The 25,684-nt window shown below is 40.8% G+C and overlaps 1 pseudogene; it reads right to left on the bottom strand.

Annotated features, from left to right (window-relative positions):
- Positions 1–24,421: 24,421 nt before the first annotated feature.
- Positions 24,422–24,539, bottom strand: LOC126254295 (5S ribosomal RNA; annotated as a pseudogene).
- Positions 24,540–25,684: the final 1,145 nt, after the last annotated feature.

The raw sequence follows: 25,684 nt of genomic DNA on the forward strand, positions 1-25,684 counted from the left end.
ACTTGCGTAGCATTTCGCGTGCGTAGCATTGTTTTCGGCTGAAAAAGGAAATGCGGTGCATTACTTTCTGGGTACCCATCGTACCTACGGCCAGTGAATTCTGATCGAGACCAGTGGTGTGGATTGTCATACACACACACACACACACACACACACACACACACACACAGAGGTGAAGTTCTTATTCATTAGGAGTGAATGAGACAAACTCGCAGACCTGTTTCCAGTGTGTGAAGTTCATCGCTCGTGCGGTGCAGAATGCCGTTGCCACCTTTATTGTTTCTCTGTAACATAGAGAACTTCAGAGCTCCTGAGAAAAATTACGAAGTAACTGAGAGATTGCGTACTATCACAGAAACATCAACTTAACAGTTTATGAACAAGTGGTTATACAAATAAATATGCCCATTCTGTCCATGAGTATTACAAGTCTTACACAAAAGGAGTTTCCTGCTGTCATTCAAAGCGTACTGTCGGCTTGTAGTTTGTTTATGTTTGTTATTCAATGACAGGCGTGCTTCGTGTCTTACTGATGATTATGTCCCATTGTAAGCTTGACTTTAATTTATTTTTGCGGAAAGGCCTGAGCCGTGGCGCTCGTTACTGGCGTGCCAGTCTCTTGGGTGTCCAGTATCGATCCTTCGATGTTTCTTATCTTTGCTTGCCTTGTTGTTTTCCGCATTCGCGGGGCGAGTGGCAGTTGACGTTTGCTCGGGCTACCTGCTGAGACGCCGCGAGGTATGAGGTGGGAAGCAACCACGTATATCTGGAGTTGGTTGTATGCGGTCTGCCGGTTCAGGATGGAGGATATGTGTTGGCTGCCTGCCTGTCTGCTCTCCTGATTTTGCTCGCCGTGCCTTGCGACCGCTTAGCTTGGGTTGCTGCCTGGTGTACCCTACACGAGCCATACCGGACGTCCAGCAGAAGTTAAGCACCGTTGTGTTTCTTTTAAAGAAAAGGAGCAAATGTATAAGACATTTTGTAACCAATTTTGGTGGCCTCTTAAGTGTGGCCTTAGCGTTTACACTGCCTTTGGGGAGAGCTAATCCTTTTAAATTTAAATAGTTGGAGTTCCCTGTCCTTTATAATCTTTCGGGGATTTTATTTGAATTTTCTCTTTGGGGTTCCTTCCTTGTGCTTGGTTAAATGTTTAATGTATAGCGGGAAGTGACTCCTGGTTAAAATTCGGAAAAGGTGTTTGATGTTACTGCCGCCTTCGTCATTCGTATTTTCAATTAAGTGTTGTTATTCCTTCGAGCGACCTGGTGTCACTCCTCGTTAATTAATGCTGGTTTATTTGTACTTAATTTTGAATTGGCCATTTGAATTGATATTCTGAAGCGCAGTATAGCACTAAGGCAACCTCATTGTATACCAACTTGTTCCCCGGTCTAGTTCCTTAATTTTCAGTGGCACGAGTTAGCACCACTACCAGTTTTACTGATGTGCTCCCTTCAAAATCTTGTTTTGTATAAGTTTGCCCCATGTGTGTCTGGGAACACAGGCATGAGCTTTAGTGTGACTTCAGTGCTAGTGAGTTAATGGAATCTTTATTTTGGCTTGGCTTCCACTGAAGAGTTTGAGTGGAGCGTTGTGTGTTTGATACGTTATTCATTTAATTACTGTAAGTTTGTTTATTTAATGGGGAGCAAGACATTTAAAGACTGTTGGTATTAGCTCCCCTAGTTGCTGGGTGTTGTTAATTCGTTGTCAATGGACTACTACTTATTCAGTGGCAAGGCTGTTGATTAGTTGGTTCCTGTGAGTACAAATTCACGCTATTTATTTGTTGCTGAAATTGTTAAGGTGTCTGTGTCGTGATTCAATCACTAGCTACGTGTTTGAGCTAAATTGATATAAACCTTACATTGCCTCCTTAATATTTGTTACCAGCAGAAACCCTTAAGAGAACTAAGTTTTGTCACTGCTTATGTTAACCTTTACTGGGAGCAATATTTCATGTGGTTAAATTTTGTCTTAAAATGTGTATTTCTCTGATGTAATAAACGATTGATAAAAGAAAAAAAGCAAAGGGGCCAGGTCCTTCCTATTGTGTCCGGTTTGTAACACGTACCAAGGCCCACTAAATTATATGATGCATGGGAAAATATGACCCTAATGCAAACTGAGATCGAAATTAACTATGAAAGAATCGCATAATGCAAGAATGGTAAGCCATCAAGAGAAAGAACGTGCAGTAAATCAAGCTTGTACCTCTTTCTTTTACTGTCATGAATTAATTATTTTACCTTCACATACTCTTCCATTTCCTTGTTAAAACAGTATTTATTATGGGTTTCAATTATTTTCTTAAGATTAACACTTGTTTTGGGGGATGTCAGTGGAAGAGGACATCCTTTATAAAATTTACATTTATTTGGAAAACAGTTATTTTTATATTTATTATTATATTATATAATTAATATGCATTTATTACTATATTTAAGTGACAAAAGGGTTGAATATCAAAATACACAGTGATAATGAATTCTATGAAGTGAAATTTTGGTCTCCTACTAAATAAACAACATTGTCTCACGAGGTTTAGCTACGGAATCTGGTTATTACTTTCGTCGATACCATAAGCATGCTATCTCACAAATACTCGCGTGCGGTTAGTGTGACGCTGAACATGCCTCCAGACCTACGTACTATCAGGACCAATTTAACTAAAGTTATGACCTCTAAGCATCTGTAAGAAATTGACAAAACCCACATCGATAAACTTTTTCGCTGGTCACACCCTCTGGTAACCCACAAACACGGGGGCACATGGAAATAAATGAAGCTAAATTTTCAGTGGACGTTAACTCAAGAATATTCCTCCGATTAACTAGCAAAAAGTAACAGGGAGGTACATAGTTGAATCTTGGTCAGATGGTAGCATTCATGACACAACCATACCAGGAGTGAGGAGGGGGGGGGGGGTCAGTGAGTGAGGAAACTACGTAAAAGTATTATGTTGGAATTAATACCAAACCAAACAGACAGTTGAACAAGAATGAGAACACATAGTCTTACATCACTTACAAAGAAGGATTGCTAAAACAGATAAAATTCTTGATCTAAACTTCATTTTGAGTACGCAAACCTACCACACGACAAATGGCGGGTATTTGTAGGTGTACACTATTTACAAAGAAATACAGAGATATTGGTATAGTTCACACACAAAATTGTTGTAGCCTCTCTCACATTCATTTAATCAATTTGATCATGTAAGAAAGTTTACCCGAAGGCCTAATTTGGACGGGTTAACCTAAGGCACGACGGGCACATATGCTTGAACATTACTTACAAACAACCTACATAAAATTCAATAAAATTGATACATAAAACTGATGCGGTCTTCTTGATATTCACCTGAACAAATTTTTATCGTAAGAAACCCACGCGAAAACGGAGTTATACGACAGTTCACAGCGAGTGGCGGGAACATGTGTTTCAACATTACTTAGAATAAGTGGAACACAGTTCTCCCACAAAACTGGTTTAGCCCAATTCATATTCATTTAATTAAACTTTAAATGTAAGGAAAAGAAACCAAAAACGTAATTTGGACATACTGAGGCTAAACCTCGTCTAATGAAGGGAACATGTGGCCCCACCCTTAATTTTAACAAGCGTCAACCAAAATGATACTGTCAGAACAACATTACGGGGTTTCACACGTGTTCCAGAACTTCGCAACCTCGCTGCAAATGTAATTAGAGCGTGAACGGGTGGTTTACATCGACTGACACTGGAACGACTGAGTTCTCTTATTACCGTTTAACCCTCGCAATATCAATGGGGTGGGTGGGCACTTTGTGCCAACCTTTCCAAAATATTGAAATCTAGTCACTTACTTCATATTTTAGAATGTTGAAAAAAATATTCTTTTCAATAAATCGTGCCAGATTCAATATTTTTTTAAAGTTCTTCCCTTAAATTTACCCCAAAAATTTAAGTATTAGGAGTAGTTGCCACTTCCCCAGCGAACATTATATTCAATACTTTCAGTTTCAGGACCTCACTTACACATCAGTATGTCGTTAAATAATAAGTTATGTGTAAGAGTCAACAAAATTTACAAAATTTGCATTTTTAAAATTTTCCTTTCTATGGGCATGAAGTACCTCGCCGGACTGAAGCGCCTATAACCGCTCAGCCACAGCTGCCGGCTTTGAAAGTCTCTTCGGCTTTATTACCGGATCCTAAAATCAACTTAATTCAATATTTCGGTGATCCAACTGGTTAACATCTTCAGGAGAACGCTGCTGCTGCTGAGTCCCGCTAAGAACTTATGCCAAGGCTGCAAATCCAGGTACTATTTGGGCCTCCGTACCGTACATGGCGCATGCGCATACGCCGTGTACGTTACGCGTACACGACAGTGCTATTTGCCATCCACTGTTGTATAACCGCTTCTCCAGAAATACCTGTGCAATAAACTGCATAACTACACGCATTCACGTGTTTCCTAATAGCATCTACCCATCCATCATTCAGTCATCGTCCCGGTCCTGTATCTTGAAATCCAGCACAGGTTTTCCATGTTTCATCTATCATCCATTCATCTGGCTACATATCCTGCAGGCTCTCACTTATTTTCCACTAAAATCATAATTACGACCTTACTGGTTCATTCGTTTGTGTTCACATCTCTCCTAGTAATTCCCAAAATGCCTCTCTGCGGTTTTTAGTTGACCAATGACTTTCGCATGCGTCTTTGCCTTTAGAGAATGCTGTAACCCACATTGATTGTAAACGTTCATTTTCAGACAATATCGAAAGCTTGATTTTTGAAGGTGTATTAAGCTTACCAAAACTGACAAAACCCTAATTTTATTCACCTTGCTTTTTTTGGGCCGTCAGCTTGTTGTTTCCAAGTGTCCTAAATAAAATGCCATACAATGAAGGCTTTCACGACAGGATGTTTCAACTGCTGAGAATTTTTCCCGGTTGTATAGCCGCGGTCCATGGAACTCGTCAATCCGTGACGTTTCGTCCAAGGCTACGTTGGACGTCTTCGGAGATGCTCCTGGTTGTGCCAAGTCTTAGCACAACCAGGAGCACCTCCGAAGATGTCCAACGTAGCCTTGGACGAAATGTCAGGGATTGAAGAGTTCCATGGACCAAGGCCATACAAATAGGGAAAAATTATCAGCAGCTAAATAAAAAGGGCTTACCAACTTATTCTGTTATTTGTTAATTTGTCCAACTTTCTTTTCGGTGTAATGGTTATGTAACGGGCGATCAAAAAGTTTCCATTTCAGGGTGTTGATGTAGTGTATTTGGAACGTAGCACGGCTCCGATGCGGGTATATAAGCACCGACATATAGGGAAGGAACTACTGTGGCATTCATATCTTTCCGAAGTGCGTGGGGTAAATGCGGTAGCGTGGACTATGGCGACGTTATTACCGCATCAAAACGGGACCAACCGGCTGTTATTCTTTGGCTGCCGAAGGACAAACACCGCCAGACATCCATCGGAAAACGAAGAATGTTTATAGGCTCCATTACTCTCGAAAGCCACCACTGTGGAACAGTGTGCTGATGCTTCATCACAACACACGTTCCCATACCGAAAATTGGGTAACAGCCATCTCCAGCCTATTAAAAATACTTGAAGTGTGATAATGCAAGGTTTGTATCATACAAATCATTCCCATCAGCAGTCAGGATGGAGTACTCAGCGTGACATAACTGCACAACACTATGTTGACGTTTCGTGCAAGCGTGGCGACACAAACAAGTACTAAATATGTACAAACAGCAGCGTTCTTTTAAAGTCTTGTCTCTTCGATTCTCAGGAGTTAGGCATCGTAAAATTATGCCGTTGCAAACGTCCGCTGGTTGCGAGAGCCTTTACACACTAATTCCCTATGTCCTCCTTTTCAACTGAAACAGGGTGGATTGGGGAGGGGGCAGGGAACAAGGAATCCCTCGAATAAGTGTATCACTTGAATAAGTGTAGTGAAACAAATGCCTCGAAATTAGGAGATGGCGGTGGAGAATCCCAGTCGGAACATGGACATTTCAACCTAACTAGTATAGCCTGTAGTCGAAATTCAACCAGTTGCGTCAGTGGACCATAGCAAATGTCATGATCTTAACGTGTCTAAGATTTTAGCAGCAGAACTTATCAGTGGCGAATGCTGCATAGTAGCTGCGTGTATTCTTGAAATAATTCTTTGATTTCTCTTTAATTGTTCGATCACTTGAAGAGAGTATGTGATACACTGCGTTGAAAAATAAATTTTGTATTAATGGCGACAAATTATCTTTTCCCTTATGATAACACAATTTGAATGCCGTTGTATAGCGTAAAGTCGCCTTGGATGCGAAATGGTTTTCATTACGAAGTCCGAACTATAAATTTATCAAACAGTAATTACAGTACCCAAAATTGTTTGGAACTATGTTCAGTGCTCATTTAAACACTATTATTGTTATCTGCATTGTTATCTGCATTATTTCTATTACTTTTTCTACACAAAAATTGTGTTTTTGTATCTTGCTTGATATGGGGGAGGGGACCAAACATCAACGTCACCGGTCCCATCGGATTAAGGAAAGATAGGGAAGCAAGGCTGTCGTGCCATTTTCAAGGATCCATCCCAGCTTTTGCCTGAAATGATTAAGGGAAATCATGGAAAATCTAAATCAGGATGGCCGGACACGAGATTGAACCTTCGTGCTCCCGACTGCGAGTCCAGTGTGCTAACCACTGCGCCACATCGCTAGGTCCTCTCTAGTTCTTCGTCTTTAAGTCCCACCCGTTAATGTTCTTACTTGAGACGTAGCCTAAAACAAATATAGTTTCCTTATAATAAGAGACATTCGCTGTAGCTACTCAACATGAAGGTACTATAAATTAGGAACACTTCTAACATTCTGCGTGGTGTCTGTTTGTTCTATATCGTGTCTCCCTACCACTTTCGCGCAAAGACGCTCTGAGCGTGTTTTTCAGGGAATTGACTAGTTTGAACCTGGGATCTGTTGCTGCTAAGGAGACGCCAGACCACACATGACATGTAGAATTCAGAAGAGTTCAGCGAGACTAGCGATGATATAACCAAATACTTAATGATTTCAGTGTCAGCTCCAATGCACTCCCTGTAAAAGAATCTTAATACTAACTAAATTGCCGGCCGGAGTGGCCGAGCGGTTCTAGGCGCTACAGTCTGGAAGCGCGCGACCGCTACGGTCGCAGGTTCGAATCCTGCCTCAGGCATGGATGTGTGTGATGTCCTTAGGTTAGTTAGGTTTAAGTAGTTCTAAGTTCTAGGGGACTGATGACCACAGCAGTTAAGTCCCATAGTGCTCAGAGCCATTTGAACTAACTAAATTTAGTGGAAGGGGTTCAAGGCTTTCCTATTTTTAGTTAGCTGGTAAAATAACGTCGAAAAAGCAGTTAAGTTTACCATTGTAAATTTTATTCTACTCACAAAACATTGTTTATAAATTGCACTATTGATAAAAGGAAATGTTTTAATACAGGATGGTAAAAACCAACTGCGTTCAACAAAAATGTGAACGAATATTCCCTGAATGGGTTTCCAAGTTCTACAATGGATCGAAGGATGACCTATGCCATATCACATCTACAATCTAGGTTTAAATTAAGTTTCACAACAGAGAAAACTATCAAAATGGTCTACAGTGACCCTCAATTATCTTTAATTACTTATCTAACTTGTCGTAAATTTCAGTGGCTGATGTAGCTTCTCAATAACTATATACCAGAAAAATCATCGCATTTCAGATTTTTACTTCAAGTGGCAAATGTGAACACCATAAGCTCTAATTGACGATCGACACTAGTATTACACAAAAAGGGGGTGTAACAGAAGAGACTTCTGCAGTTATGAGTGAAGCTTTATGCGCAGTTATGCGGCATCGCGTGCGTTCATTAACTTGTCGGTGTTCGTCAGGGGGTGGAGGAGCAAGCACAGCTCCGCTCACCTCGCTGTCTCGGAAGCAACTCTCTCCTAACTTCTCCTTACTACTATTTACCGAAGTTAGTTTAAAAAAACTATCTGGCTGTGTTTTCATCTTACCAATCAGGGTCTCAATGTTAACCTTAAGCTCCGCCTACAAAAATTCTGTCTATCCAATAAGAAACGTTATACTTTTCGTGGTGGGGCAATGTTTTTAAAGTTTGCAACGTAACAGAGACGCGAAAAAGTCTCATGCTAAAACTTGCAGCTGGTATGGTCCTTTTAGCGTTATCGTAAGATCTATACTTTTCTTCTGGAGGGCTCTAGCTTTTTTAACATTGGTTGTGGGGTGGTCCTAACGTAACAGAGACGCGAAAAAGTCTCATGCTAAAACTTTCAAGTAGTGTGGTCATAGCGGTTCGCTGGCGACGTGGGTGTCCGTCCGTCCCTTATTGTAGGGCCTTCCAGCTTAACATGGTTTTGCTCTCGGCTTCTGTTCTCGTTTCTCCCCTCGGAACTGCGTCTGTCTCACGGTGGGAAGGTATGACATGCATTTAGGTATTCTTGTGTTAGTCTGTGGTATTCCATTTGCTCACTCGTTACTCGTAATACTTTGGTTAATTTAATGTCACGATTTATTGGGAGCTATGTGACATACTACTGGATTTGCTTATCATGTCAGGTTTTTCATGGAAGGTGTTGGATTTGCCTGACACCTTACATATCACCACCCTTCGAATTAATTTTTGTGCTGAAGTTAGGCAATGATTGAATCGTTGTCTAAGTCAGTCAAAAATTATTTCTTTATCTAAATGTTGTTGCCTACTGTTCAGGCACGTTATTCTGGTTCTATGCTAGTTTGTATTACTAAGTTATATTTTTATATTCTTCCTCATTATTCTCAAAAATGACAAGAGAAGAAAATTTTTATGCTGTTATTAATTTTTAATTATTTTCTTTCTTTATTTAAGTGTGAAGTTTGTTTTTTAAGGAGTTTGTTATCGAAAGTGAGGAGTCTTTCACATCGATTTTCTTAGAAATATATATTTTTTTATAAATGTAGTAATTAAGTAAAATCTATTCCTAACACATTTTCTAAATATCATGTACAAGTAAAATGTTTTTGTTTCTAGACACTCATTTCAACATTGTTACACTAACAAATAAGAATTATTTCCTAGAATTGCTTTGACAAACAAACATACATACACAAGTATTGAGATATTATCCTAACAAATGGTATAAATGTTAAAAAAAAGGGAAAACATCCAACAAGATAATTTATTATTCTTTGTTTTTATAAGGAGAAAATAAGTAAAATATAGTTACTCATTTACTTTTATGAGGAGAAAATAAGTGGCATATAATTTTAGTGTTTATTATCCTTTACTTTTGTTCTTTTTGTACTGTCCATTTCAGAACTAATGACTTATTTTTATCGATAGTCTATTTTTTACTTAAGTCCATAGTCAATGACTGTTATTTTGTAGTTTATTAGCTATCTGGTGTGAGTAACTTATTTAGTTTTACACACGTTTCTTTTGCACAATTCCTACATCACATAATTTGATTTCACACATTCACACAATCCTATGAATGTTTACGCATGAGGTTGGCGAATGTTTTTCACGAAGGTGATGGACTTGAGCGAGATGGATGTGGGCAAGTATTTGATGTACAACTTCGTTCGTCGTTCCTTGTTGGCTTTGCAAGTGTGTGTTGCTGTTGTGGAGGTCCCATAATGGAATGGAGCTGTGAGTGCAAAATCTCGTGGTTTACTGGCTTTGTATGTGTGAGAGTCATCGTTATGTGTCGCTGAAAGCGGTCGTTTTTCGTTGTAATACTTCACAGACGACTAGTTTACATTAGGATAGGGACTTGGGAAGGTATGTCGTCTATTCTCCACCCATCTTCTGTCTTGGTCTCAATCTTGCGAATCTTCAACTTCTGTTCTTCCTGGTTTTTCTCTGCTTCTTACTTGCTTCTTGGTTCTTCTCTGGGCAGGATATGGAAATATTTATAGATAACTAGTCGCTTTGAAGTTCTCCTCCTAGTAACAGTTTGATAAATGTTTTGGACATGTCATTTCTACTTTGTGGACGTTTTCTTCAATTTTGTGCATCAGCGTGCTGTTTAATAGCGCTAGCATGACTTTTACACATATTTTTCTGCCGGTGGTTGCTTGCCCAAGCGGTCTTCTCGTCGGACCATTGTCTGCTCGCTCCATTCATTCGGGGCGCTCAGAGACCCTTCGGGCGTTCGGTGTCCCGTCGCGTCTCTGCAGGGCTCTGTCACTGTGCGGCTTCGTGTTCCGTCCCTGCAGGGTTCCACCTAGCGGGCAGATTTATTGCCCACTCTACGAGGGTCCTCTGTTGGTCTCGCTGTCCTTCCCCTTCTCTCGACACTTCTGCCTTGTAGGAATCATGTCTTGCTAATTACGTCCTTTTCTTTCTTGATACTTCTCTCGTTGCAACTAGTGGGTCGTTGCATCTCGTCCTTGCTGGAGTTTTTACAATGGTTCTCACAAAAAGTTTTATTTATAATGATCTAACATATGTCTAGTACCTACACTGTTTTATGCCTTCTTAAAAAGCTTTACAAATTTCGGTGCCCTTTCCACGTTACAATTCTAAGATATTTTGAGTCTTAACTTCTACAAGAAACCTCAAATTCGTTTTTTTATTTTTGTGTAGTGTCATGGTGTATAGCATTTTAGTATTTCATGCTGTTAGACTATCTACACTTTATCGCTTCACCTTAATCTATGGTACTATTGGTGTTATTTTTGAAACTACTTTCTTTTTCCCACCTTCCTCTCTCTTCATTCTTCTTTCTCCTGACGATCTTTTCTGCAAATAATCTTGAAACATTGTGCTGATTATTTACTAGTAATAAAATTAATCTTCAAACTTGTACTGAAAGTGTTTAATACTGCCAGTCTTAGGTAAAAATACCTCTGCTTTATCTCATAAAATACCCTCTAATTCTCTTTTACTGTGTTCCGAAATACCTTGAACTTCTTGCAATTTTTCGTCGATTTCTTCATGGACTTCTAACATGAGTTGAGGCGATTCCCCTTTTTGTACACACCATTCTAATTCTTCATCCTCTTTATCTCGCGCCATTCTTAATTGTTTGTTTATAACTGGTATTTCTTCTAATTTTAGCTTTTGCTCAAAGAGAAGTGTGACAGTCCCAAATGTTACGCTAACTTTCCCCATATCTATTATCGCTCGTCTCTCATTTAAAAAATCTGCACCTATAATCAAATCTACAGTTAGTTTAGGTATAATCACGAAGTTGGCTTCGATCTTTTGACCTTGGAACGACAGAGTTAACCTTGTTTGTCTCGTAACTTCCGCAGCATTGTTTCTAATACGACCTCTTACTATAATCTTACGTGTTTTCATAACTGGCAGTTCCTCTTTGGCATTACACTGCATGAATAAATTTTCTGAGATCGCAGTCAGTTCACTTCCGCTATCAATTACAATATTGACTGGGATGTGCTTTACCATGGCCTTCACAATTGGTTGAATTTGAAGTATTGGTTCTGTTCTTCTTCTTCTTGCATCAACGAATCCTCCACTGAATCATACATGAGTCTTTTTAGGAATTTCCCCTGTGAATTCGAACTTTCTGTAGGATAAGCTTCGACTGCTACTTCTCTCTCTTTTATTTCCTCTTCTCTATTTCTTTCTTCATTTATGCTTTCTTCAGCATCCTCTACTTTTTCCTCATCCTCGTCTATCTTCTCCTTCTTCGTCGCTACTTCCTCATAATCGCATCTAAATGCTCTAATTATCGCTTCATAACCTCCTTCATTATATACGTTGGGTTGTGTGCCCACTCGTAACTTATTTTCAACTTCTGTCGACTGCGCATTATCCTCATTGAATTCGCTTTCCCTGGTTTCCATCTCAAATAGCTCTGCAATACTCATTACTTCGTCCTTTCCTCCTACATTCGTTGTGCATGCCTCTGGTAATTCATCTTCCTCGTCAGTATTCTCCGAATTAATTTCGTCCCAACACGATATTGTTATTTTCTTGTCTTCGTTTTCATCTGGTCCCTGAGGATTTGTTTCTTCCTTCTTCTCTTCTCGTGATAAGATTTTTACTTCTCTGTTCAAGGTGCTGCAATTGTCCTGGGTCGGTGCGTCATTCTCTTTGGCATGGGCGCTTAGCTGTCAATTCGAACGTTTATCGGGGTTTGCTGGTCTTACCTCCACCTCTTCTATCTGTATTCTCTTTTCTTGTTCAGCTTGTTGATAGTGGTTTCTTTGTTGATAATTTGTCGGTCTATTGGTTCTCCAGTACCCGATCCGGTTGTCGTTATTCCCTCTGTAATAGTTGTTGCCGTTCCTGGGTGAATTATAGTTATTGTCATATTCTCTCCTAAATCCATAACCGGTTCTTTGTTGAAATCTATTGTCGTTCCTTGGTGTGAAGTTATCACATGATTCGTACTTATTGTTTCTTCGTACTGTGTCTTGTGGATTCCACTGCTTTTTGCTTTCGTTTTCACATGCGCTTCGTCTTTTTTTGCGTCATCTTCCGAAAATATGAACTCTAGTTCCCTTAGAATACCTTTAAATGCTTCGACGTCATTGCCTCCGCGACCTACTAATGATTGCTGGTATTGCAATGGTAGCTTCATCGCGCATAATTTAATCAACTCTCCGTCACTGTATGGTACATCTAAGCATTGATTTTTCTTTGCCATTTATTCGAAAAATTTCACGGGACTCTTCTCTCCTGAATTTTCAAAATATGGGTTCTGTAATAATTCGTACTTCACTCTGTTCTGTGCTTCGCTGAACCAATATCGTGAGAGAAACTTCTCTCTGAAATCTTCGTACGATCGGCATGTCGCTGCAACATTCTGCATGGTTTCTGCGACTGTTCCTGACATGTGTGCACATATAAAGTCTAATTTGTGTGTTAGTGTCCAGTGTTCTGGTAATCCTACTCGGAATTGATCAATAAAATTTCGTGGATGTAATGAGTTTCCTTCTCGAAAGTGTTGAAATTTTCTGACTGTGAGGAAATGATCGTTGTCGCACTTCGTCATAGTTCCATATGAAATTTGCGATTCTTCGCCACTTTTGTTTGTGATCATTTCTCCCGTCGTTCTTTCCGGTTGTGGTAGATCCATTGGATATTGTCCACTGTAACTTTCGCCTACCCTTGCGTAGTATCGTTGGAGTGGTACGCAATAATTTTCTTCCATCGGTTGTGAACGTGTAGCTGAATGCATTGCACTGTACTCTTCGCGACCTGGCTTTCCATTGTCGGGTATTGGTTCGGTATCTTGTCTGGCTAACCTTGCTGCTTCATTGCACGATCCCAACTGTCTTGAAACATACGTTTGTGGTTCCGCATGTGTTTGTGATGACGTTTGTACATCAAGAATTTCGAAACGTGTTTGTTGCTGTGCAGGCTGTCTGATTTCACGTATGTTACTTTCCGCCTGTGATTGGAATCGCAAATGCGTAATATCTTTGTTAATTGCTTGTTTTTCCGGTGCTGTTACAATACGGAAGTAGTTGTAGACTCTGTGCTTGTTCGATCCTGTTCACTACGCTCTTCAATGGTTTGCAACAACTCTGTTCGCAATTTCTGAAATTGTCGCTTCGTTTGCGCTTCTATTTTGAATATGCGGTTATCATATCTTTTCAGCGGTGCTTTTGTGATACGTTTGTGTAACACACTGTTTTCAACAATTTTACGCGCTGTACCTGCTGCTTGTCTAGTAATTACGTTTATCTGTTTCTCTAGTTTCTTGACTTCTCCCTGGGTGTTGTTACGTAATGTTTTGATCTCGTCCTGAGTGTCATTACGCAATGTTTGTACGTCCTCTTGTACCTTCTCAATGTCTGTTCTCAATTGATTGTGACCTGTTATTAAGTTTCCTCTCACTTCTCGAGATTCTTTTGTCTCGTCTTCAATACGACTTAGGTGTAACTGAATTTTTTTGTTTTGTTCTTTAATCTCACGCATTTGTCTCGTGGTTTCTGCAATCTGAATTTGAATTTGATTCGCTATGTCTTTATTTTGCCTTGTCATGGTTTCCGTAATTTGTTGTAATAATTCTGCCAGATTGGTGGGTCCTATTGCGTTTTCTTCCGACGTCCTACGCTCTGTGTTTTCGCCCAAGTGTTGGTTCGCAACCGATTGCATTGAACTGTGCTGTGACACGTTTCTGCTCGCATTCCTTGTACTCTGTGGTGAGGGAGCTCTGATTACTTGTACTATGGGTTCTACGTATTCAAGACGCAAGTTACAATCCTCATCGACTGTCTGTCTACTTTCCTGCTCCTCTGTCGTATGCTGACTTACGTTTTCTATGCCTTGACGTACATTATCCTCGTTAAGGTGCGTTGTATGTCCTATTTCTCGCGATACTGCATCGTCTGTTGTAATGTCCTCTATTCTCTGTCCATCTTCATGATGGGTCTCTACCTCAATTCGGTCAAGGTCTCGATCTGCCATTGCTAATCTTTCCGAATCCCTTATTTTCTGTTTTAAAAGCAATTCACGCGCCCTACTTCGAGTCAACATGCGCTCATACGATCTCACGCATTTCATAAACTTTTTGTTCACACGACTTGACACTACCAAGACTGACAATCCATTCACTTACTTGTTGGGTCAGAAACAACTTGTCAACGATGTATCCGCCACCTGTGCGCTTGCATTGGTGAGAAAACTTAATTCTAACAATATTAAAATTCAAAATGGTTCAAATGGCTCTGAGCACTATGGGACTCAACTGCTGAGGTCATTAGTCCCCTAGAACTTAGAACTAGTTAAACCTAACTAACCTAAGGACATCACAAACATCCATGCCCGAGGCAGGATTCGAACCTGTGACCGTAGCGGTCTTGCGGTTCCAGACTGCAGCGCCTTTAACCGCACGGCCACTTCGGCTGGCTATTAAAATTCATAACTTAATTATGCTATTGTGTCTGCCAGACTCACTTTCTGTTGAATACTTTTACTATCTATCGCTGCAGCTACTGTTTTCGACTATGTGTAACTTTAGAAAAAAAATTTTTTACTACGAAAATTTTTCAACAGGATATTTTTCTGACCTAGTTAGGCATGTGGTCAACCTTCAATCATGGTATTTTACCATCCTGGCAGGGTCGCCATTTTCTAAACTTTCTGTGTGGTGTCTGTTTGTTCTATATCGTGTCTCCCTACCACTTTCGCGCAACGGCGCTCTGAGCGTGGTTTTTAGGGAATTGACTAGTTTGAACCTGGGACCTGTTGCTGGTAAGGAGACGCCAGACCACACATGACATGTAGAATTCAGAAGAGTTCAGTGAGACTAGCGATGAAATAACCAAATACTTAATGATTTCAGCGTCAGCTCCACTGCACTCCCAGTAAAAGAATCTTAATACTAACTAAATTAAGTGGAAGGGGTTCAAGGCTCTCCTATTTTTAGTTAGCTGGTAAAATAACGTCGAAAAAGCAGTTAAGTTTATCATTGTAAATTTTATTCTACTCACAAAACATTGTTTATAAATTGCACTATTGATAAAAAGAAATGTTTTAATACAGGATGGTAAAAACCAACTGCGTTCAACAAAAATGTGAACGAATATTCCCTGAATGGGTTTCCAAGTTCTACAATGGATCGAAGGATGACCTATGCCATATCACATCTATAATCTAGGTTTAAATTAAGTTTCACAAAAGAGAAAACTATCAAAATGGTCTACAGCGACCCTCAATTATCTTTAATTACTTATCTAACTTGTCGTAAATTACAGTGGCTGATGTGGCTTCTCAATAACTATATACCAGAAAAATCATCGCATTTCAGATTTTTACTTCAAGTGGCAAATGTGAACACCATAAGCTTTAATTGACGATCGACACTAGTATTACGCAAAAGGGGGTGTAAAAGATGAGACTTCTGCAGTTATGAGTGAAGCTTTATGCGCAGTTATGCGGCATCGCGTGCGTTCATTACCTTGTCGGTGTTCGTCAGGGGGCGGAGGGCCAGCACAGCTCCGCCCACCTCGCTGTCTCGGAAGCAACTGTCTCCTAACTTCTCCTTACTACTGTTTACCGAAGTTGGTTTAAAAAAACTATCTGGCTGAGTTTTCATCTTACCAATCAGGGTCTATCCAGGGTGTATCCAATGAGAAACGTTACACTTTTCGTGGTGGGGCAATGTTTTTAAAGTTTGCAACGTAACAGAGACACGAAAAAGTCTCATGCTAAAACTTGCAGCTGGTGTGGTCCTTTTAGCGTTATTGTAAGATCTATACTGTTCTTCTGGAGGGCTCTAGCTTTTAACATGGGCTGGGGGGTGGTCCTAACGTAACAGAGACGCGAAAAAGTCTCTTGCTAAAACTTGCAAGTGGTGTGGTCCTAGCGGTTCGCTGGCGACGTGGGTGTCCGTCCGTCCCTTATCGTAGGGCCTTCCAGCTTAACATGGTTCTGCTTTCGGCTTCTGTTCTCGTTTCTCCCCTCTTAACTGTGTCTGTCTCACGGTGGGAAGGTATGACATGCATTTAGGCATTCTTGTGTTAGTCTGTGGTATTCGATTTGCTCAGTCGTTACTCGTATTACTTTGGTTAATTTAATGTCACGATTTATTCGGAGCTATGTGACATACTTCTGGATCTGCTTATCTTGTCAGGGTTTTCATGGAAGGTGTTGGATTTGCCTGACACCTTACACACTCTAAATTTTGTGGTAACGGCGGCAGACGAACATAGAGTTACTTGCGTTTACTCTTAGACCACAGTAAGTGAAGAACAACGCTTGTTGCTCCCGTCGTCTTCATTGCTACATCTCGTTCTCCACTGTCAACAACATCAACGACGTAGCAGTTGCGGCACTGTAGCTGTCCGGTTTGTGTGTGTTACCGCAAATTAGTCCAGGCAAATTAGGAAATATAGGGGAAAAATTTATAAAGTTTTGAAACTTTTGGAAAATACTCTTAGGGGATGTAGAAGCAAAAAACAAAAAATTTCCCTACCATATAGGGGGAGATTCCCCCTCCCCTACCCTTTAGTGTAATTTATTTACCTTTTTTCCTACTTCATTTAACGAAGTTATCTATATGACAGAAAATATATCTGGTGCAATTCTACTCAGAGGAGGTCAAATACATGTTTAAGCAAGGTAATTAGTTTACGAGTGCTAAAATTTGAATTACGGAACAAATTTGCTTTGTAGTCTTTTACTTTACATTTATTCAACTTAAATTACTGGAATGAAAATCATTTTTCATGAAAATTAAAAATTACTGTAAAACTAATCAACTATTACTTTTGTCGCAGTATATTTACAATCATATGTACAGCACGTAGACAATGAAAACTCGACAATATCTATAAAACAATTGAGTTCTTGTAAATAATTTCTTTTTACATGAAACCATCATCCAAATCTTCTGTGAAATCACTGCGAGGCACATTAGTGCAGCTTTGTCCACGACAGTTTTTTCACACTGCTATGCAATGTAGGACAGTCTTCACATATCCGCGTTTTCTAACGCAGCCTTGAGTGCAGCCGCTTGAAATCAATAGCAGTATTTTCTCTGGAGCAGGTGGTCGTTTCATATGAATCAGGCAGTGGTATGAGTTTGATTCCCTGGTATCCAAGTTGATCCCCAGCCATAGCTGGACTTAACAAATAAACTCGGTAAGAGTGGAGGCGTCCTGCACCAGTAGTGGGTGGCAAACGAGAGAGTATGAAAGCATTGTTTACCTGTCGCACAAGTACATTAAAACGTTCATATCGAAAAGCATTTAAGTTGTAATCATCAGGACAATCTACTGTTTCGCAGTAGAGAAAGAACGTAAATTTCTCTCCTGCTCTTGCAACGGTATCAGGAGAGGAAGCACGATCGTTAAATATCCTTGGAATATTATGAAGCTGGGGATACCGATTAAATAGTTGGAAAACTTGCAGCTTTCTTTTCCCAAAGAAGGCTGAAGTGCTGTCGCTACCACTTACAGCACGAAGAAACATTATTGAATTCTTACATTCATGAATGAGCGAGGAATCAGGTATATCTTTGGAACTGTAACACCTTGTTCTGATGCTACCTTTACCTTCCTTCATCAGGATTATGTCTGTGGCGTCTGGAGCAAGAGCGATAAGTATCACAAGAAAATTCACATCTTGACCCACTGAAATCACTTGATGGTAAAATTTTGAGATATTCATTGCCTTTGCAACAATTTCAATATCTGCATCGTCATCCGCAATCCTGCTTTCCATAGCAACACTGTCTAATTTTTGAACAAGCTGTATAATAAACATTTACTTATTGCTGAGGCTATTAAGACAGACTGACTGTGATTCGACATATAACGTCTCGCCATCACAGAAAATTTCTCGTGAGGTCCACTTCAATGTTCGCCTTTGGCGTTCAATAGTTTTTCTGTCCAGAGAACTTTCCGTCAAATACAACAGCAGCATCATCTGTATAATGTCTCTGAATATAGGCTATACAGATTTTATAAATGTTACTAAAGATTCCATTCTCGGGCCACACGTCATGGTGGATAAGAAACCATCCACCTATAACAAAGAACTTCGATTCATTATTGTCGATATTCCTTTTAGGTACTTGATTGAAAAGATTGTACAGCGAAAACTTTTTTGTTTTCCTTATCAAACATTCGTGTAAGGTGTCAGGAAGATAACATCAGCATTCTCTGTCAAGTCTTTGATAACTGGATAATCGGCATACTTCAAGGAGTCATTATTACACCTTCACAAATGATACCTGCTGCTGCTTCTGCTATTCTATGTCTCTCATCTCCTTCATCAACAGCTGATTCATTGTCCCATTGATTCAAAAGTATGTGGCCACTGCCACGAAAACATACAACTTTGGGATGTTTTGGCATTGTGGCAAATACCATCACCGAAGTGTTCAGTCAGTTAGTTTCTCAGAGTTCTTATAGTCATTGTCTCTCCTTCTAGGAGACATTCATTACCTTTCTGCAACAAATCGGCGGGTGAAAACTGACACTCATCTCAACTATCTATAAATTTGCATAATTCTTGAAAAGCAGAATCAAAGTTGGTATCGTGAGGGCGGTCTCTTATTCGAACAGACGAAGGGTTCGACCCTAATTTATCACAGCAATCTTGATGACAACAGGCCTTTGCAGCTATTAAAAACAAAACACTGTTGATGCGTTCGGCAACCTTTCTACCGAAATCATCATCTCGTTTTACTGCTTTCTCAAGCAGCATTTGTTTGAGCCCCATCCTTCCGTTCTTGGGAGACGCGTATCAGACTTTCCAAGCCCTTTGTCACTATCCCGAAACAGATTTACCACAAGTAAACTATGTAGTAGAGTCCAGCATTATTGTTGTCTCAGTCCAGACAAAAGAAATGAGACTAAGAAGATGCACTTCATATCACCACGAACTGATAAGTACTGTCACAAAAACAGAACTCTCTGGCACTATTTTGACAGTTCATAACGTTAAATCGACTGAAATGGACACTGGGTAGGAAGAAACGCAGCGACAATAGTGGTAGGGAAGCGCTTAGTGCAAGGGAAGGGGAATTTGACATTTTAATTGTTGGCACATACTCCTGATTTCAATAATACTGATCATCAAGTACAGTATATAGGCTATGAAATATTTCCATACTCTTCATTACACTTTTCATTTAAGCAGATCGCTAAGTAACAAAAACTGCGAAAACTTTTATACCTCGAATAATATTGGTATAAAAATGAAAAGATGCACAAGATATTTTTCCTGTACAATTTTGCGAGGAATATGCTTACTACACTACTGGTCATTAAATTTGCTACACCACGAAGATGACGTGCTACAGACGTGAAATTTAATCCACAGGAAGCAGATGCTGTGATATGCAAATGATTAGCTTCTCAGAGCATTCACACAAGGTTGGCGCCGGTGGCGACACCTACAACGTGCTGACATGAGCAAAGTTTCCAACCGATTTCTCATACATAAACAGCAGTTGACCGGCGTTGCTCGTGAAACGTTGTAATGATGCCTCGTGTAAGAAGGAGAAATGTGTGCCATCACGTTTCCGACTTTGATAAAGGTCGGATTGTAGCCTATCGCGATTGCGGTTTGTCGTATTGCAATATTGCTGCTCGCGTTGGTCGAGATCCAATGACTGTTAGCAGAATATGGAGTCGGTGGGTTCAGGAGGGTAATACGGATCGCCGTGATGGATCCCAACGGCCTCGTATCACTAGCAGTCGAGATGACAGGCATCTTATCCTCATGGCTGTAACGGATCGTGCAGCCACGTCTAGATCCCTGAGCCAACAGATGGGGACGTTAGCAAGACAACAACCATCTGCACGAACAGTTCGACGACGTTTGCAGTAGCATGGACTATCAGCTCGGAGACCATGGCTGCGATTACCCTTGACGCTGCATCACAGACAGGAGCGCCTGCGATGGTGTACTCAACGACGAACCTGGGTGCACGAATGGCAGAACGTCGTTTTTTCGGATGAATCCAGGTTCTGTTTACATTATCATTATGGTCGCATCCGTGTTTGGCGACATCGCGGTGAACTTACATTGGAAGCGTGTATTCGTCGTCGCCATACTGTCGTATCATCCAGCGTGATGGTATGGGGTGCCATTGGTTACACGTCTCTGTCATCTCTTGTTCGCATTGATGATACTTTGAACATTGGACGTTACATTTCAGATGTGTTACGACCCGTGGCTCTACCTTTCATTCGATCCCTGCGAAACCCTACATTTCAGCATGATAATGCACGACCGCATGTTGCAGGTCCGGTACGGGCCTTTCTGGATAGAGAAGATGTTCGACTGATGCCCTGGCCTGCACATTCTCCAGATCTCTCACCAATTGAAAACGCCTGGTCAACGGTGGCCGAGCCACTGGCTCGTCACAATAAACCAGTCACTACTCTTGATGAACTGTGGTATCGTGTTGAAGCTGCATGGGCAGCTGTATCTGCACACGTCATCCAAGATCTGACTCATTGCCCAGGCGTATCAAGGCCATTATTACGGCCAGAGGTGGTTGTAGTGGGCACTGATTTCTCAGGATCTATGCACCCAAATTGCGAGAAAATGTAATGACATGTTAGTTCTAGTATAATACATTTGTCCAATGAATACCCGTTTATCATTTGCATTTTTTCTTGGTGTAGCACTTTAATGGCCAGTAGTGTAATAAGATCTCTGTTCGAAAAATGAGCGTTTTTGCGTGTAAATTGACTTTTGAACTGGGTAAAAGGGGAACACAGCTCCCCCCCCCCCCCCCCCCCGCCAGTACGAAGTGGAGCCTTTCTGTTTCTTACTACTTCACCCAATGTATTTTCCGAAGTTTCAAAACTTTATACATTTTCCCCCATATACTGATTTTCTTAATAATTTGCCTTGGATAAATGAACTATCCACACCATTTAAATTTGAACGATCCTAGAACAGAACTTCACGAAACTTTGTTACTTTCGTGTGTCGTTTCTACTACAGCACCTGATCGATGCATAGAACAGAGGTTGGCAGCACTTCAATTTTCGAAGTTCGGGTATTGGAGATTTTAGTACGCATTGTTATGAATGTGAAAGCTTCTACTTCCTTTTGACACTCTTAACGGCTACGTACAAACTTTTTATTTCTTTGTGCACATCTATGGCAAAGTTCCTTTCGAATGATATATGGATCATTGGCCTCCTTGTACAATTAATATTAAAAATCGGTACTTCAATTTTTGTGTTCACGTATTAACATTGTGATCTTCACTTCTCAAAAATATGAGAGTCGCCCGGAGCGACACATCGTTCGAATTCCACGTTTAGCTTACATGTTAAATCTGCACGTTAAACTGCAGTGTCCATTCCCTTGGTTGGATAATTGCTATAAATTCGGGACATGCAAGTGAAAAAGTGACGTCGAATCGAGAGACTTGCGTCCACACGCAAGTCCTTACGAATCATTGCATATGTTTTTTGCAGATTTCATGGTTAAACCTGAATTGTCACAGAATTTACGTGGGATGGTTATTTTGGAATTACACGGTGAGACCAAGATGAAGGATTATGGATCACCATAACGCCGCCCCTTAGAGGCGCTTGACGCTAGTGTTTCATTTTTCCTTGCATTCTTAATTACTACGTCTGCAGTTCTATAGTTGTAATTACACCTCGAACAAATAAAGTTATATAAATAATTTTTGGTTTGTTTGCAGGTGCATGTTTGCATTCCTGGTACAAATACAAATCCCCGCTCCACAGTACCACAGCGAACCACTAAAGAAGCCAAACAAATTGACGAAGCCCACCGATAAAACCTAATATTGTTTACTAATTGGTCTTTTGTGATTGAAGAGGAACGGCGCTGCAATAATCCATGCTCAGTTGGCGGAAGATTGCTGCAGCACTGCACCATGAAATGCTACAGTGCTCGTAGGTTACAGAGGGGTCGTAGTGGCCGCAGACGAGAGTGAATGATGGACGGAGTGGAGGGCCATCTCTCAAGTACCGGGATTAACAAGATAAGTGGAAGATCTGGTTCCCACAGTACGGCTTAGGATAATCGAGGGGGCAGCGGAATAAGTCATAATCAGCCCAGGACAGTTCTTTGACACCTAGTACGACCTCTGTAAGCTTCCTATGTAATTTATGTATAAATGAGGTACTGAATATTATTTTTTCAAAAATTTTCTTCTCTTGCAATATGAGCTTCAGATAATGTGTTCAGCTACTGAGGAAAGCAGACTGCCGGCTGCCCTGTGCTGCTCGTGTTAACAGTTCCGTGAAGCAAAACAAATCTTAATGAAATGCTGAATTTGAAATAATGAAAGTGAATCTAATTAAATGACAGAAGACACTAATTATGTCTTCAGTGAAAACTATATAATTGACATGTTATGAAAGTTAGGTTTTGTTTTGTTTTACAGCGCAAAAACAGCTAAGGTCATTGCGCCCATGTCAGAACTTTAGAACAGACACGAAAACGATGTTAAAAACAACTACCCGTTGAAGTTCAGTCGAGAGCTAAGCACAGGGGCGTCCTCTTGCAGAAAGGTCCACAAAAGACGCCGTAGAGACAATGATTACGAGCTAAAGATTAAATGTCCATCCCCATATTGCTCAAGGGATAAAAACTAAAATGCGGGCGAGAACCCACGCGTCAGTTGCTCAGACAGCTAACATTAGAACATTCGTGGTTAAAAAAAGAACATTCGGTCAGAAAATAGTGAACTGTCAAAGGTTGATGACAATGTGCATAACGTGTTGACGTATCACGACTTAACAAATGGCAATGGCTGAAACGACAGTGCCCAGTATACAACCTAGCTAAGATGATCTCCTCGAGGCGAGAGGGCTGAGAGGAGTTCGGCCAGGTCGCTGGGAGGGGCTTAATTCCCCAGAGTCTGTTCCCATGAAGGGAAGAGCAGTTGTGATGTCAAAGTGCATCACTTGCTGACAGACGGTAACACGGAGATCATCGCAAGGAACAGAAGAACTAGTAGGCGGAGGTAAGAGGACTGCAGCCTCGGTAGGGGTGAGAGCACCCTCGATTCCCGTCAGAGCGACGTGACCAGGGACTCACATAAACATCCCAGTGGCTTCCTTAGGAGTGAGCAAGTGGAAATATTCTTGGACTGTGTACAGCACACAGAGGCTCTGAAGGGCGCTGACAGAGTCGGAGAAGATGAGACAATTTGAAGCCCTGTGTCGCCGGATATATTGCGTGGCCTGATACAAAGCGAACAGCACTTCGGTGCCAATAATGAAGTCACCGCCGACGACACAGTGACTCTGAGAGCCATCAGAGTACACAAGGTACCATGGAGTTCAATGTCTGATTTGAGAAAATATGAAATAAAATACTTCTCAACGCGGAAGAAAATATCTGTTTACACTGTAAATTAATCTGCTAGCTTTGTACAATACCTGAAAATTTTGAATGTGTACTGTTTGCAAGCAAGAATAGCATAGTAAGGTCTCCTTTGAAAGAAAAGCAACTTACCTCTAGTGCAGCGTGCGATTTGGTGCCTGGTGTATTCACGAAAGCAAACTGAAATCTTCAGATGCAGCAACTAAAGAATCTTCAAATGCAGCAACTAAAGAAAAATAAGCTACTCTAAATTTTTCTTTGCTCGACAGAAACAATCTGTTGCTGTGTATGGCATGAGGTACAATGCACACACAACAATTTTAGTAACAGTGATGGAAGAGGGCACTAATTAAAAAAATTGTTCTCGATAGAAGGAACACTGATTATTGTCAAGAAAAACTGTACAACATAGCAGGCCTCTAAAATGCGCTCCGTCTTCAGGCCACGAGTGGCCTACAGGAACCATCCGATCGCCGTGTCATCCTCAGTAACGGATGAGGATAGGAGGATCGTGGGGTCAGCACACCGCTCTCCCGGTCGTTATGATGGTATTCTTGACCGACGCCGCTACTATTCGGTTGAGTAGCTCCTCAAATGGCATCACGAGGCTGAGTGCACCCCGAAAAATGGCAACAGCGCATGGCAGCCTGGATGGTCACCCATCCAAGTGCTGATCACGCCCGACACCGCTTAACTTCAGTGATCTCACGGGAACCGGTGTATCCACTGCGGCAAGGCCGTTGCCATAGGAAGCCTCTAACAATTACGAAAATCGATTACAAAAATTGAGGACATGCCAACTAATAACCTAATTTATGACATTATGAAAACAAAGAGATCAAATTAACACAAATCATGAATATTATTAGTTATCTAAGGCACCAAAATGTCCTTCAATTGATACCTCTGACGAACTAACTTTTCATTCTTGCCAGTGCATGAGTTACCTTAAAATATTTTTCCAGAAATCTTCTCAGGTTTACAAACAAGATTTTATTTTCATCATAAAGCATTTCGGATTCTCCCAGATTCACAAATATCATATCTTATTGTCCGAAACTCAACATCTCGCCAGTATGCGTCATATTAAGAATGCTCCAGCACTGCACAAGTGACTGAAGACCAAGCCACCACTGATTACACTAAACACAGAGCCAAGGATCTTATCCACTACTCGTGCAGGGTGCTCATGCATCTTTGTCCATGTCCACAAAAGTAAAATTATTTAGAATGGCAGAAAACATACGAAAACCGTACACATTTTATACGTGACAAACATTTCTAAAATGACGACATTTTCCACCTTCGAAGGTAGTAATTATTTATTTTCCACTTTAGGTGCATTCCAGCTATAATGCCATTTTCAGGTGGAGTTCACATCGATGAACACAAGCCAGCGAGATATACAGCCACCAGCAAATAGCAGGTCTACATAAATCTGAGAAAAAGTAGTCATGCATGAAACTGAAATGAAAATTCATTACACACATTGGCTGGAGCGCTGCCCATTGAACTGTAACAAAATATGCTGTAATAGCAGCGGCAGTAGCCTGACAGGTAAAAATATTAGCAACTGAATGCAAATGAAGCGTTGGTAACATTCGTGCCAACACAAAGGCTGTATGTAGGTGTGTCTACCTCCTCAAAAAAATGTTCAAATGTGTGTGAAATCCTAGGGGACCAAACTGCCGACGTCGGTACCTAGACTTATACACTACTTAAAGTAGCTTAGGCTAAGAACAACACACACATCGATGCCCGAGGGAGGACTCAAACCTCTGGCGGGAGGGGCCTCGCAATGCGTGACATGACGCCTGAAACCGCGCGGTCACTCCACGATCCAGCGACAGCAGCAGAAATGTTTGCATCTGTGGATGGCCAGTCCAGAAG

This window comes from Schistocerca nitens, chromosome 4, assembly GCF_023898315.1.
Source record: "Schistocerca nitens isolate TAMUIC-IGC-003100 chromosome 4, iqSchNite1.1, whole genome shotgun sequence".
Taxonomy (NCBI): domain Eukaryota; kingdom Metazoa; phylum Arthropoda; class Insecta; order Orthoptera; family Acrididae; genus Schistocerca; species Schistocerca nitens.